Raw genomic sequence first — 13,401 nt, 5'->3', positions numbered from 1 at the left:
GATATCGGTATCACATCTCGAATATCAAACCTTTCATCATGAGGGCGGTTGACATCTGCCCTCAGTGAAATGATTTTGTATCAAATACTCTAATGATTCTGTATCAAATATAAGCAGCTTTACAAAGAGCCAACTGAGCCTGGCCTGTGATAAGCTCCGCCTCTGCTATGTGAATCTTCAGCACATCTGTACTGCAATGTTTCACACAGTTTCAATGAGCTTCATCCCATCGTCACACATCAGATCCACAACACAAATGACCCTAACAGAGAGTTTCTGGCAAGCGCTGTGAGGAAAAGCTGGAGGTGGAGAGCCTAAAAAAGCCCCCCCGGTTCTTCCTGCTGCATGCCCTCCGCACACGCTTGTTAAGCAGGCGCAGGAGGAGCTCATTTATTCCCATAAAAAGCTTCAAGACAGGCTGAGGATAACAACACTCCTCTGCACGGCTGGACCAGCAAACAAAAACAAAGCAGAACAGATACGGCAGCCAGTCACAAGATCAGAATGTCCCCCCCCCTCCTCCTCCACACCCAAACACATTCAGCACTACTCACACAGGGTGAGCTTACACTACAGCCTCAACACACACCACAGAGCAGAGAAAACCTCCTGAACGTGCGAGAACATCCTTGTCTGAGAAGATCAAAAGGTGTGTGTGTGTGTGTGTGTGTGTGTGTTTGTGTTTGAAGGGTGAGACTGAGATGCCTAGTTAAACAGAGAAACAGAGGGGGATAGAAATGGAGAGTCAGTGTGTGAGCAAGAGAAAGAGGGAGAGAAAAAGCAAGCAAAGGTGAGAGACAATCTATTGATATCATATTACACTGTATTCTCTTTACCTTTTACACACTGACACTTTCAACAAGCAAGAAAGAGAGAGATGGGGTGGATGGGAAGAGACATAAGGGACAGAGAGAAACAGATTGAGTGTTTGAGATACAAATGAGAGAAAGAGAGAGAGAGAGAGAGAGAGAGAGAGAGAGAGATGAGAGTAAACGAGAAAGAAAGAATGTATAAAGGACAGAGGGGGGAGAGAGAGGGAGAGAAAGGGAAAAGACAGAGAAATACACATCTTTCATGTGGTGATAGAGAAAAAGAAGAGAGATTGAAAAGGTGTGGGTGGATGAGAAAGAGAAAAAGAGGTAAAGGCAGCAAGAGATGGAGGGAAGGGGAAAAGGGGGGATGGGAGAGAAAGAGAAAGAGAGGGTGAATCAGAGACACTCAAATAAAATAATGCATATACAAATGAAAAGAAAGAGTGTGTGAGGAGAGGAGAGAGAGACACAAGAAAGAAGGAAAGTAAAAGGGGGAGAGAGGTAGGGAGAAAAGGGATGTTAAAAAAAACGTATATAATAATAATAATAATAATTAATAAAGCATAATGTGTTACATTAAATGTATGTAGGAACACACTGACAATGCGTAAGCATATATTTCACTATTAACAGGTGACAGAAAGAGAGAGAGAGAGAGAGAAAGAGAGAGATGTGGTGAGGGGTGATGTGTGTGTGTGTGTGTGTGTGTATGGGGGGGCAGGGGGGGTGTAGGTTTCTGGACGCTGTTTATTTATCCTAATTCCAGTAAAGCACACGTCCTGTATTGACGGGGCAGATCGGCACACTGTGGCTCAGTGAAGAGGAGCTATCTGAGCTGTCACCCCAGTTGACACACACTTCAGAGAAGTCAGAGATGGGCCTCTGGGATGTGGCTTTACAGTGTAGCTGCTTTAAACCATCTCTGCTGAGACCTCTCCAGAGATCAGAATACGCTGAGCCAGCACTTCACATGACCCTGCACTTGGGTATAAACGCATTGTATACTCTTGCCTGGCAGCCGGGTTCCTGGCACAAACACACACACACACACGCACGCACACACAAAGACTAGCAAGTAAAAAGCAGGTAGCCTGATTGCTTTGTAAGCACTAAAAGAGCAGCAGATGAGCAAAACGCTGAGGGCGAAAGCATGAAAGGTGTGCACAAAACAAAAACTCACACCAGAAGAAACCACGCAAGAACAAAACTAATGAGGCAAGCAACTGTACACACTGCCCAAATCCCACGCTGGCCCTTCACTGGGTAAATAACATTAAACATGTGTCAGTGATAATCGCTTGGAGGGCAACAATACACTCGCGAGTGTGCAAAAGCTTATTACACTATTCCAGCTGAAGGAAAAAGCTTGGTCAAACATGTTAATGATGCTAATAATGAATGCATTTTAGTAGCTACCAATAAGCATCCACCTTAATAGCCTAACACTAATTGCTGGATCATGCAGCTTTTTGGTACACTCTTCTTCAGGAGTTCCCTAGTTCCTAGTTCCTATATAGAACTATAACAGCTCAAAGAACCATTTGAACTCGCTGAAATGGTTCTGTGCCTGGTAAAATGGGCCTTTTGTAGACGGTTCCTTAAGGAACCTTGTGTAAAATTTGTAACCATGCTAACGTATACTTGATTGCGCTACAAAAACACTGTACCTGATTGGTGCGGCTTTTTACACTGCTCCAAAATAAGTAGCTTTTCAAATTGCGAGCAGATAGAGATGTTTTATTGTGGGTTTTTAAAGGGCTCTCGCTTTTATCACTGAATAATTTCAGCTACATTCACCATCAAGAGCCTTAAGATCTGCTGACCTAAGAAAAAGCTCAAGGGTGATTGAGCTCTCTCAGTGGCGACCCCAAGGCTCTGTAAGAGTTTTCCTATTGAGATCCGACATGCTCCGTCATTACTGGCATTTAAGTAAAAAAAAAATATGTACTGATGAAATTATGTACTTTTAATAGCTAAATAGCTAAATCCTGTGCAGTGTGAATTCTACAGTGTTTTAAGTATGTCTTTTTATTTATTACCTTTGTGCTTATTATCAATATTTTACTTCCTTTTTTCTTGAAGTGTAAATCTGATAGTTTTAAATGTGCTATAGAAATGAATTTTACTTTTAGTATTTTATTTTCCTAATAGGTAAATAGGTAATATTTTAGGTGCTTCTCATTTCAGGAAACTTCCATCCCCTGAGATGCTGACGAGTGCTGTTTGGACATATACTCAGGTAAAAAAACACCCGTTCAGCCTTTTAGAGGGTGCTGCTGAGCCACCCACTCAACTTCCCCATTTCACATGCCCCTTCCACTGGCACTGCTCCATGACTTTTTGACTTTCGCATGATTAGCAAATGGAGTATTGTTAGAACTCCGCTGGAGCATACAGACATGACCTTTGGAGCTAATGTCATGGCGTAGGAAGCGAAGGCTTCTGAGCGGGGAGCGGCACTGGGAGTACCTGTGGGAGAATAAAGCTGCTTTCATTGGTGTGTTGGTGATAACAGATAACACGTAATGCCAGCAGCGAACTCATTTTACAAACCTCAGCACTTCCTGCTTCCACCCTTTCTCAGTCAGCAGAGAGCACAAGATATTGTGGACAAGAACTGATCAATGACCAGAACAGCACTTAACTCCTTTAAATGCAGGCTTTCTACTCAGCTCAGCCATCTTAAGATGCATAATACACACTACAACCTTTAGCATCAGAAGTTCTCGAAGGAACATCTCAACAAGCCTAAGTCAGTCAGTTTGGAGACAGGTCCTCAGAACGAATAAAGTTAAGACAGAACTGTTTGGCCAAAATAATAATAATAACCTCCTGTAACTGTTAATCATGAAGGAGGATTGATCATGCTTTGGGTTTGTGTTGCAGCCAGTGGCATGGGAAACTTTTCAGTAGTAGAGAAAAGAACTGGTTCAATTAAATAGCAGTAAATTCTGTAAACGAACATCACACCATCTGTAAAAAAGCAGAAGATGAAAAGAGGATGGCTTCTACAGCAGGACTTAAACCTCATTAAAAAAAAAATCTGTGGATATATCTCAAATGAGCAGTGCATGCATGATAGCTCAGGAATCTCACATAACTAGAAGCCTTTAGAAAGGAAGAACAGGTAACAGATATTTTGACCAGGGGTGAACTTACGTTTGTGTGTTTTATGTAAATTATCCCTTTTCTTAATCATTTAGAAATCAATGACAGTTGCTGGGCCTTTAACGACGGATATATGTACATTCTCCCTTTTCTGATTAGCTGATTACCTCATTCTAAAAACATGCTGAAAAAAATGCAGAACACATTTTTTAAGTTCAGACAGAAATTCCAGCCTTTTTCCCCTGGATGTCTGGACTGTTTGGAAGGCTGCAATGATGCAACAGCCAGGAACAGCACAACATTTAATCATTTTCCAGACAGATCCAGACTGTCTGCAGGAACAACACAGCATCGATTCAGAATGAAAGGACAGCTAGACTGCCGTGGTCATATGTAAATGTTGATGAGGTGTAGATGATCTTGAGATGTTCATGAATTGAACTGTATGGGCATTCTCCATCAAACTTTTTTATTTAGGAAAAAAAAAAGGAGAGGAAAACTCAGTTACGAAACATGTGAGCTACAGTGCCAAAACAACAGGGGTTGGAGAAGGGGAGGAGGGTGTCTTAAACGGCCTGTCAGGCAAAACACTGCTATCATTTTTCTCTGATTCAACGTTTAAGTGCTCAGTGCGTTTTCACTGGTGAAGGACGTTTGGCCCCGAGCGAGAATTGAGGCCATTCTGCTCTTCCACACACACACACACACACACACACATAAACGCATGGCTACAGCGCTGTGCTCAGCTCGGCTGAGGCGACTGCTATTTAGTGCCGTGTCCGACAGGCCTGGCAGAGCCGTTTATTGGTGAAGAGTAGGAGAGAGAAGAGGCCGACAGTGGCCTTGAGTCTGCTTTATGAAAGCCCAGCCGGACGAACGCTCGGCCACGCTGTAAAAATTCCAGCTCGCGTGTTTTCCTCCTCCTCCGTTCTGGGGATTTTTACAGCCCTGGTCTGGGTGTGTGTGTTTGTGTGTTTTTGTGTATGTCTGGTACTACCTGGGTATGAATGTGCTTGTGTGTGTGTGTGTGTGTCTGAGTGTGTTTGTCTCTCTGTGTTGGTGTGTTTATGAGTTAGCGTTAACGTTTGTGTAGTATTTGTGTAATATGGAATGCTACATCACTCCCACGCGCTGTCAGCACGGCTTAGCCAGCTGTTTCCCTTAAGTCCAGCACATGTGTGAGAAACGGGCTGGTATAGACATGAGAATAATATAAGGGAGAGCTGCAGGAGTGTGTTCAGAGTTTCACTATGTAGCTTGCAGTTCCTTCTACATTCAGAACAGATGTGTTAAAAACAACATGTGTGTCTCCACAGACAGATTAGATTCCTGAAACTATGTTATACTGTTATATATGTTATACTGTTATATATATATATATATATATAACAGTTGAGCACATCAGCTGTTAATTTATGTAAAGTCATTTTTTTGTTTTGTTCAAGTTTCGAGTGAAAAAAGGGAAAAAAAAGGAAAGAGGCAACATGTGAGCAAACGTGAGCACCCCAGGAGATTTTAGCTCTCAGATAACCCCAGTTATCCAAAGTTTCAGATCAGTCAAGCTGATATCTGTACAGCCATGTAAACCTTCTGAGAGAAGTGTTCATAGAATTTCTAGAAGTACCAACGAGAAGCCATGTTTGCCTGCAAAAGACTTTTAGGAAGAATTAGCAGACTATGGAGTGGTGGTGCACTTTTCTACTGTGCAGCGACACCTGCATAAATATGATCAGCACAAATATGATGGAAGAGTCATCGGAAACAAAATGTAGCCGCTTTGATCAGGGGTGCCCAAACTTTTGCATATTTGTCCTATGTTTTTAGTTTGTAATACACAACCTCGAGTGGTTTATTGCTTTTATAAAATGGCAACAAACTTTTAATCAGTAATGTATTATTGATAATGATCACAATTATCAATTCTTCTGCCAAACTCTGTAGTTCATAAACAGTAGGAAATGATTGTCGAGCCACATGATGACCAAAAATGATGCAATACATGTTTTAAATGGCCCCTACCTCGTGCTTATATTTTATGAGTTTTATTGTGTGATGTTTTTGTGGTTTTATGTACCGAAAGCAGCCATCATTATTTTCCAAACTCTTCTTACCTGAAACAGACTGCTTGTGCTGCTAGGCTCTTTAAGGCTAATTGATAAATTGTTTATTATACCAGACCCCGCAATGTGATTGGAGGATAGACGTTCTACGTTCCTCTAAGTTCCCCACGTATTACTCCAGCACAGTGCGTACAAGACAAAACCACCAGTCATAAAGCAGTAACATTATAATTTTACAAGTTAAAGACATTCAACATGAATTATGAACATTAGCTAACATATTTGACATGCCTTTATTATGTTTCACTCGTGACTGTAGTATCACAAAGGAAAACTAAAACAAAACAAAGGCTAAATGCTGGAGAGTTCAGTTTTGTGTGTGTAGGCAGTGTGTGAAGGCAGTGTGTGAAGGCAGTGTGTGCAGCCATGGGATTAATATAACCTGTAACACCGTCTAATTTGTTTGTTGCTTGTAAGCCTGATTGTTGGGGAATTTTGTTCCTCGACTATTCTGGCTGAGGGGTGTAGTCTGACGGTGATGTTTCGGCACAGGGGTGACTGATAGAATGGGACTGTTTTAGCTGGCGGAATGTTGATAGACAAACAAGTCACTTTTTTGTCCTCTTTATCTTAAAATCTAACAATAAATGGCGATAACGGAGCTGTGCTTTAATCGCAATAATAGTCTTGAAGTGCTATAACATGAGATATTGACACTGCACTCGCTCTTATGTAGTAGTGCTTAATTGATTATTGTAAATTACTATATACTAACATGTCTCAGCCAATCAGACTCTCCATTTTACAAATTACTTTTATAGCAGTCACTGAATAATTCATAGTTGCTACCGAATAAGTCAACAATTCTTGCAGCATCTACTTGTGGAATTCTGTGAACGTGGGTAAATATCCTTCAGTTATGCATCTATTAAGCATCAGGTGTGCAAAATCAGAGTTCGCGATATCACAGTATGTAGGTGTCAGATGTTGACAGTCCAGCTGCAGCACAACTCTGTGTGGATAAGGCTAAGACAGCAAATGCAAACACACAACAAAAGAAAGAACTACCCACTAGGGGGTTACAGAAACTAAACCTTAGCTTAAGACAGACAAAGTAATTATTCACAAAGTTAATGTACACTACGGCCCCAATCACAACTAGCTTTAACATACGTCTTAGGGGATCCAAACATAAGTACAGGAGTGAATGGGGTCCAGTGCGTCCCAAAGAAGCATTATCATCCGATCACTCAAACCATGAACAAGGACAGGTGGGATGCAACAAAACACTAACGCTAACATAGTAAATGTTAGCTCCAGTCACGAAATCCAATCACATGGTCACTGGAGACTTGTCTGAGACACATGGAAGTGGCAGGTGTAAACACCTTTATACCATTATCTATGCCTCTCTCTCTCTCTAAGTAATTGTATTCAGAGAAGCCTTACTACCCACCCCTTTCCCTCCTTCAAACAAAACCCATCAAGCTGAACGACAGGCAAGTCTAAACATCCTGCCGCATCAAGCCTCCATGGCCCATCGCGCTCGTAATGGCATCCTGTAAATATTCCAGCCAGATCAACAGACCATAAAGAGGAATCCATCATCTGCACATAATCTCGGACAGATTTACCAGCCCCGGCTGACAGGCTTCTCTTTCTGATAGCACATCTGGGAACACACACGCAGTGAGACGGCTGTGATACTCTCCTCGCTCGCTCTAATGTCAGGTTACAAGGTGTGTCAAAGCACTGGAGTGAACCGTCCTTCAGTCATACCTTGATCAGGGCACCCATCCAAGCTGACAACACAAATTACTGGGGCTTTGACATGAGTTGGCTGTTGACTCTAAGACAGCTCTGACATTATAACATTGTAACATTATAATTTTACAAGTTAAAGACATTCAACATGAATTATGAACATTAGCTAACATATTTGACATGCCTTTATTATGTTTCACTCGTGACTGTAGTATCACAAAGGAAAACTAAAACAAAACAAAGGCTAAATGCTGGAGAGTTCAGTTTTGTGTGTGTAGGCAGTGTGTGAAGGCAGTGTGTGAAGGCAGTGTGTGCAGCCATGGGATTAATATAACCTGTAACACCATCTAATTTGTTTGTTGCTTGTAAGCCTGATTGTTGGGGAATTTTGTTCCTCGACTATTCTGGCTGAGGGGTGTAGTCTGACGGTGATGTTTCGGCACAGGGGTGACTGATAGAATGGGACTGTTTTAGCTGGCGGAATGTTGATAGACAAACAAGTCACTTTTTTGTCCTCTTTATCTTAAAATCTAACAATAAATGGCGATAACGGAGCTGTGCTTTAATCGCAATAATAGTCTTGAAGTGCTATAACATGAGATATTGACACTGCACTCGCTCTTATGTAGTAGTGCTTAATTGATTATTGTAAATTACTATATACTAACATGTCTCAGCCAATCAGACTCTCCATTTTACAAATTACTTTTATAGCAGTCACTGAATAATGCATAGTTGCTACCGAATAAGTCAACAATTCTTGCAGCATCTACTTGTGGAATTCTGTGAACGTGGGTAAATATCCTTCAGTTATGCATCTATTAAGCTTCAGTCATACCTTGATCAGGGCACCCATCCAAGCTGACAACACAAATTACTGGGGCTTTGACATGAGTTGGCTGTTGACTCTAAGACAGCTCTGAATCTTTCACTTACTCAGACGAGACCATTAACACACTACAATATCAAAAAATCACGACATGTTGGCTTGCTACGTCAGCACACCCTATTTAAACCATGTTGAGTTGGGAAGTAATCTTAAATAGACGTACAGTTTAATCTACACTAGTCTTACATCACCAGGCACAAATACAAAAGTCTGATCAGCTATCGATCCTATCAGTGAGCGCCCAGTAGAGCCACAACCATGTGTGGCTGGAAGTCCCAGAGTGTATGACTGCCTTTTCTCTTTTTGGGTGGGTAGGATAGTTCTCCCTCTTCCCACATCATGCAGTGCAATGTTAGACAGTTTAGCTGGCTATATAACAGAGCTGCCAGTTAGTGTCCTCTTCCAAGTGTGTTGAGAAGTCCAATGGCATTCCATTATTGGCAGTTCATGAATATGCAGTTGGTTAGCATCACCATACTAGTGTTGGTGGCGTTGTGTTATAGGGGAATCCTAGCTACTGAGTGAGCATTGAACACAACTATAATAAGGGATAGAAATAGGTTAAAATAAATAATAATTAAAAAAATAGTAGCAGTGATTTCAGTAGCACTTGACTGAGACGGTTTCTTCAGAAACTGAACAGAGACAACAGTGACGACTAAACCTCTTACTGGCTTCTTTGACATTTGTGGAAATTTCTAATCATTGGCTCCATATTTCCTTTTCCAGCACATTAAAGCTACTGCTTTAATGAAAATTATTAAGCCTCCCAAATAATTAAAATGTCTTTGATTAAAAAAAATTAGCTGGGGAATGCAATTACGTAGTTAGAATGCAGCCTAATGTCATTCTGGAGGCTCCTAGAGGTAATGCTGAGCTCTCCTTCAGTTCTGAAAGGGTGTGGTGACTCCATATTTTCACAGGCCTGAGGGCAAGTCAGGCAGGGTGTGTGTTGGGGGGCACACTGCTTGTTTGTGAGTGTGTGTGTGCCCTCCTTTCATTTCCAGTGCAAGCCTCCTTCCAGCAGACTGGTCTGCCTGACTGGCTCGTTGCTAAATGAATGACTGAGACAAGATACAGACTCTGGCACAAATTCCTTGAGTCTGAATATTAACTAAAAGCCTCTGAAGTGTGGGTTAAACTTAAAAATCGCTGTGAAGTGAGACGTGATGTGGACTGTGACGTTGTCACTCACTGTTAGTTAGAGCTGTCACGGCCTACTGATTGAGTGGCATTACAAGGACTCGTTTATAAGCATTTTTGTGTAGTTACTGGATAAGTCAGTTATCATTAGATCACTCGACTCTGTCTTTTTTGGGATTATACAAAACATGGAGGCCTCTTTTGTGTTTAGAACAGGAAAGATATGAAATGACTGTAATCATCTGCAGTGGCCAGGAAAAGCAGCCAAAAAGCTTGGAGTTAATGACCAGAATCAATCCCTCCAACAGAAAGCCAATACTGGAGTGACTACTTCCAATCTGTGATCATGAAGGATCATCAGCTAGATATTGGTCAATCCTTTAATTGATCAGAAAGGGGAAAACCAAGCAACCTAGAATGAGAAGAAATATTCTGACAGACTGAAATCGTTTTTGCTTCACTGATTAAACAGGCCACCGCTGACTTCAGCTGCTACAACTTGTTGATCCACAAATGAATCGCAGGGTGCACTGGCTGAAGAAGCCTGGATTCATGTTCATCATTAATATTACATGCGTTTTGTGCTGCATTTGTGCTCGAGCCAAGATCCGGTCACATTTCCATGTCATTTCAATTGACCACTTCATCGCTGCCTCTCTCCAGCAGCACAAAGAAAACTGCCACCATTATCAATTAGACCTGAGCCATGGGACCGGTGGGTACTGCTCATTGATCTGCTGTCAAACGCAGCCTTTCTGCTCTCATCGTGTCATGTTCGATTGTTTTATAAATAGATGCAGCCTCCACTAAATCTATTTTCAATCAGGCTTTAAGGCAGTGCTCTAAAACCTTGGCAGAATCAGCACAGAGCAGACTTGTGATGCTACAACACTCTGCACAACATAAAGGCTTAGTTTATGTGGCTTGAGTGCATAACTATAGCACCTGCTAAGAGCATCTCCGTCTCAGGGGTGCAAGAGTTCAACCACTGATAATTTATCAAGGAATAACATGTACTTGCCACTCCAATTCAACCACAGGCATGTGAATAAATAAGGTCGGCCTATGAATACCATCGTCTTTTTTAACGTTTAGATCGTTTTTTAACGTTTAGATAGTTTCCTCTTTGCTCACCTCCCATGAAAATCAATTGTGTGTAGTCTCTTTCTGATAGCAGATGCTTTACTCTGTCATCAGCTGTGGCAAGAGCTTCCTGTAAGTCCTGTGACGACACTGGGGACACATTTTGTGGTCTGCTCTTGGGCTGAACTTGCTAGGACGACCTGGACACATTGACAATTGTTTAGTGGACAGTGGAACGACTGGTTTCTAATTGTTCAAATGCATCTACAGCCTTCTTTCTGAAGGGTTCAGAGAACTCCATGGATCCACTCTTCAACGATCATGAGCAAACCAAATTAAATGTCTGAGGTTTAAATAAGACTGGCTCCTCCAGAATCCTTTCTAACTGTGTGCAAGCACCTGATTCTAGGAACATGTTCCTTACAAATAATCACATTTCTATTAATTACATTTTACAAATCATCTTTAGAAGAAATTTCTTCAGTTTTTTCACGACTGTATTCTATGATAGCACAATCTATACCATCACTGCTAAAAATCCAGTTAGGCCTGCACAATACTACGGTAGCCAGTATTTTAGTTTAGGGAAGGGCTTGGTTAGGAGTTGCGGTGGCCAGCTAGGAAGCATTGTATGTCCCTGAGACAGCACTACAGTGAGTAATAGCCAGCTAGCCTACTTTCCAATCAGAGAGAAACACATTTTCAAACACAACATGATTGGTGACCTTGCATTTAAATAGCTAATTTTAAATTAGTTAGTAATACCTTACACGTCCAAATGTTTGTGGACACCCCTTTTAATGAATGCATTCAGCTACTTTAAGTTGCACGCACAGCTTGTCTAGTCCCTGTAGAGAAGTAATAACAAAACAACACGACTCCCTAAAGCAGATCAACATCAAAATTAGTGGCACTATGCCTAATGCCAGACGTGGGCTAGAGGGGTATAAAGCCCCCCAGCACTGAGCTTTATTATTTTTAATACTTTTGGAATGAGTGGGTGATAATCATCTTGATAATCATCAAACATCCTGACCTCACTAACACTCTTGTTGCTAAATTCAATGAAAAGCCTTTTGACCAATCTAACCCGGTCTTTGACATAATCCTGCATGGCGTTAAAATGCCATCAATTATCGCAACGTTTAATTTTTTCCAACTATATTCCCTGTATCTGTCCTACATCACAGAAAAAAAGTGCCTTCCATTTAGAGCACAGTGCGACGCCTTTAAAAGGTGTTGCGATTTACAGTGCTGAAGAGAAAACAAGCAAATTGCTTTGCCTATACAGCAATTACCTCTAATTAACATGGCTGAATCCTCCATTTTGAATTTTGCACTCAGCGCACGTAGCCTACCTTAATTGTCTCTCCTCAGTCTCCAGTTCCCCTCGGAGAGCAAAACAGCATTCATCCAGCAGCAGGGGAACCAACATCACAAGCAAAAAGCCACAAACGCTAATGCTAACGCTAATTCTGGGGCTTTAGAACAGCATAAAGGCCACGGGGTGACGGCTCCAAAGGGGGGACTGAACGTTAACAGCTGATGCTACAGTACGGGCAAGAAATCTCTGCTAATGCTGAAACAAAACTCCAGCATCAGCCTTTGTGCAGCGGCAGAGGAAGAATGCTGGGGAAAGGCCTTTTTTTGTTGTTTTCTGTGGCAAATCTCTAGGTTCAGCATTAAGCTTGATCTTCTGAAAGGGAAACAACACGAGAGGCCGGCGCAGAGCTGTGGAGGGTGAAGCCGAAACAGCAGGACGTGACTGAACATTTTGAGAGCAGGCTTTCATTATTTATATCCTCTATTCCTTTATTTTCCTATTTGTCTCCGAGCAAGACACATCTCTTAAGGGGCATTAAACAGGAATGTCTGGCATTCCACCTCTGCCTGATGTTCATGAATCTTTGAGTGCGTTTGTACATTTTTAGGACCAACATGTCCCGACTCTGTAGAACTACAGAAAAACAGTGCTGACTTACAATGTCAGAACCAGCAACATGGTCCTGAATACGTAAGCTGCCTTTTGCATAGAATGTCATGTTTCGAGTTATGATTTCGGGTTAGGATTAGAACATCCTTTTTCTACAGGGGCATGCACAGGTTTTGGCACCTGTGGTTAAAATGTATTTTATTGTAAATAGTCAAATAAACATAAGGCCTGATTTCCAAAAGACATGATGTCAAAGATAAAACACTTTCTGTAATATTTTAAGGAAGATTACTTTTTTCTTTCCATTATTTTTTTAAGTTGAATAGTTAAAGGGCCTAAAGCAATTGTTTGAGCATCACAGCTTGTAAATTCCTTTTGTAGCAGCTAAGAGTTTCTCATTACTTTGTGGGATTTTCACTCATTCTTCCTTGCAATAGACTTCTAGTTCTGTAAGACTCTTGGGCCATATTGCACGCATTCCTCTCTTGAGGTCTATCCAATCTATGAAGTTGAGGTCAGGGGACTGTGGAGGGCAAAACCTTCAGCTTGCGTCTCTTGAGGTAGTCTTGTGTGGATTTTTGGTGCATTTATAATCATTATCCTGCTGTA

The 13,401-nt window shown here is 41.5% G+C and overlaps 1 protein-coding gene and 1 long non-coding RNA gene across 2 annotated transcripts in view; one reads left to right on the top strand and one right to left on the bottom strand.

Annotated features, from left to right (window-relative positions):
- fam20cb (FAM20C golgi associated secretory pathway kinase b) overlaps nucleotides 1-13,401 on the bottom strand; it is a 56,311-nt gene that overhangs the window by 18,008 nt on the left and 24,902 nt on the right.
- The window catches only part of LOC140543747 (uncharacterized), a 40,793-nt gene continuing 30,390 nt past the window's right edge, over nucleotides 2,999-13,401 (top strand). Inside the window, exon 1 of the long non-coding RNA XR_011978197.1 lies at nucleotides 2,999-3,051. This is a non-coding gene — a long non-coding RNA (uncharacterized lncRNA). The remainder of the gene's footprint in view (nucleotides 3,052-13,401) is intronic.

This window comes from Salminus brasiliensis, chromosome 22, assembly GCF_030463535.1.
Source record: "Salminus brasiliensis chromosome 22, fSalBra1.hap2, whole genome shotgun sequence".
Classification (NCBI taxonomy): Eukaryota; Metazoa; Chordata; class Actinopteri; order Characiformes; family Bryconidae; genus Salminus; species Salminus brasiliensis.
Note: the sequence above shows the minus strand (reverse complement) of the source record. Positions and strands in the feature narration are given on the sequence as shown.